Below are 2500 nucleotides of genomic sequence, written 5' to 3' on the forward strand. Positions count from 1 at the left end.
GGTGCTGGCCCAGTACGGGTCCCGGTCCCGGTCCCCCGGGGCCTGGACCTGGGGCCCCTCATGTGGGGGTGGTGCCTGGGTGTCTGCTGGAGGCATGGAGGTCGGGACTGGGGGTGTGGGACGTTGTAGGGGGAGGCCTGGTCCGTGTGTGTCTGGGTCTGGGTGCTGGCCCAGTACGGGTCCCGGTCCCGGTCCCCCGGGGCCTGGACCTGGGGCCCCTCATGTGGGGGTGGTGCCTGGGTGTCTGCTGGAGGCATGGAGGTCGGGACTGGGGGTGTGGGACGTTGTAGGGGGAGGCCTGGTCCGTGTGTGTCTGGGTCTGGGTGCTGGCCCAGTACGGGTCCCGGTCCCGGTCCCCCGGGGCCTGGACCTGGGGCCCCTCATGTGGGGGTGTTGCTGGGGGGTCTGCTGGAGGCATGGAGGTCGGGACTGGGGGTGTGGGACGTTGTAGGGGGAGGCCTGGTCCGTGTGTGTCTGGGTCTGGGTGCTGGCCCAGTACGGGTCCCGGTCCCGGTCCCCCGGGGCCTGGACCTGGGGCCCCTCATGTGGGGGTGGTGCCTGGGTGTCTGCTGGAGGCATGGAGGTCGGGACTGGGGGTGTGGGACGTTGTAGGGGGAGGCCTGGTCCGTGTGTGTCTGAGGAAAAAAAGAAAGAAAAAAGAGGCAAAAACCACTTCAAGTCTTGTGGACCCTCCAGGGGACCAGGACCACGTCCTGTGGCAGGCCCAGAGAGTCCACCATCCCGGACTGGCAAGAACATCAAGTCCCCCTGAGCCTGGATGAACTAAAGAAACCACAAAGTCCATTTAAACTACCATGGGACGTGTTTTGGAAATTTAACAGAGTCTTTTCTGTAAATCTCCTAAAACGCAACCCATGGTGCACTAACTCTGGGACTCTGTCTGATTTTGAGAAAAAGAGAGAATCGAAAATCAGACAGAGTCTTTTCTCCGTGGTCTACCAGGGGCAGCTTTTAGTATACCATGGGTTGGTTTTAGTATACCATGGGTTGGTTTTGGTCTACCATGGGTTGGGATTTTCGGGTTTTTATACCATGGGTACCGAAAACAAGAAAAATAGCAGTCTGCAGCCTGTAAAACTCTGGGCTTCGCCTACTACACGTTTGACCCCTGTGTTGGAAGGACATAGCCCATCCCGTGTGTAAGGGGGGCTCCAGGGGAAGAAGGCAGAGAACGGCCTGGAGGTCTTCTGGAGGCTCCAGAGGAGGGGGAACACGTCGCGTGTGAGGCCGAAACGGCTCACCATGTCGGACTGAATAGTGTAGTGAGTAGCCCCGAGTCTGGAGGTCTTTAGGACCCTCCAGAGGAGGGGGAACACGTCGCGTGTGAGGCCGAAACGGCTCACCATGTCGGACTGAATAGTGCAGCGAGTAGCCCAGAGTCTGGAGGTCTTTAGGACCCTCCAGAGGAGGGGGAACACGTCGCGTGTGAGTCCGAAAAGGCTCACCATGTCGGACTGAATAGTGTAGTGAGTGACCCCAAGCCTGGAGGTCTTTAGGACCCTCCAGAGGAGGGGGAACACGTCGCGTGTGAGTCCGAAACGGCTCACCATGTCGGACTGAATAGTGTAGTGAGTGACCCCAAGCCTGGAGGTCTTTAGGACCCTCCAGAGGAGGGGGAACACGTCGCGTGTGAGTCCGAAACGGCTCACCATGTCGGACTGAATAGTGTAGTGAGTGACCCCAAGCCTGGAGGTCTTTAGGACCCTCCAGAGGAGGGGGAACACGTCGCGTGTGAGTCCGACACGGCTCACCATGTCGGACTGAATAGTGTAGTGAGTGACCCCAAGCCTGGAGGTCTTTAGGACCCTCCAGAGGAGGGGGAACACGTCGCGTGTGAGTCCGAAACGGCTCACCATGTCGGACTGAATAGTGTAGTGAGTGACCCCAAGCCTGGAGGTCTTTAGGACCCTCCAGAGGAGGGGGAACACGTCGCGTGTGAGTCCGACACGGCTCACCATGTCGGACTGAATAGTGTAGTGAGTGACCCCAAGCCTGGAGGTGTTTAGGACCCTCCACAGGAGGGGGAACACGTCGTGTGTGAGTCCGAAAAGGCTCACCATGTCGGACTGAATAGTGTAGTGAGTGACCCCAAGCCTGGAGGTCCTGTGGACCCTCCAGAGGAGGGGGAACACGTCGCGTGAGAGTCCGAAAAGGCTCACCATGTCGGACTGAATAGTGTAGTGAGTGACCCCAAGCCTGGAGGTCCTGTGGACCCTCCAGAGGAGGGGGAACACGTCGCGTGTGAGTCCGAAAAGGCTCACCATGTCGGACTGAATAGTGTAGTGAGTGACCCCAAGCCTGGAGGTCCTGTGGACCCTCCAGAGGAGGGGGAACACGTCGCGTGAGAGTCCGAAAAGGCTCACCATGTCGGACTGAATAGTGTAGTGAGTGACCCCAAGCCTGGAGGTCTTTAGGACCCTCCAGAGGAGGGGGAACACGTCGCGTGTGAGTCCGACACGGCTCACCATGTCGGACTGAA

The sequence above is a fragment of the Micromesistius poutassou genome, assembly GCF_964030765.1.
Source record: "Micromesistius poutassou genome assembly, chromosome: 9".
NCBI lineage: Eukaryota > Metazoa > Chordata > Actinopteri > Gadiformes > Gadidae > Micromesistius > Micromesistius poutassou.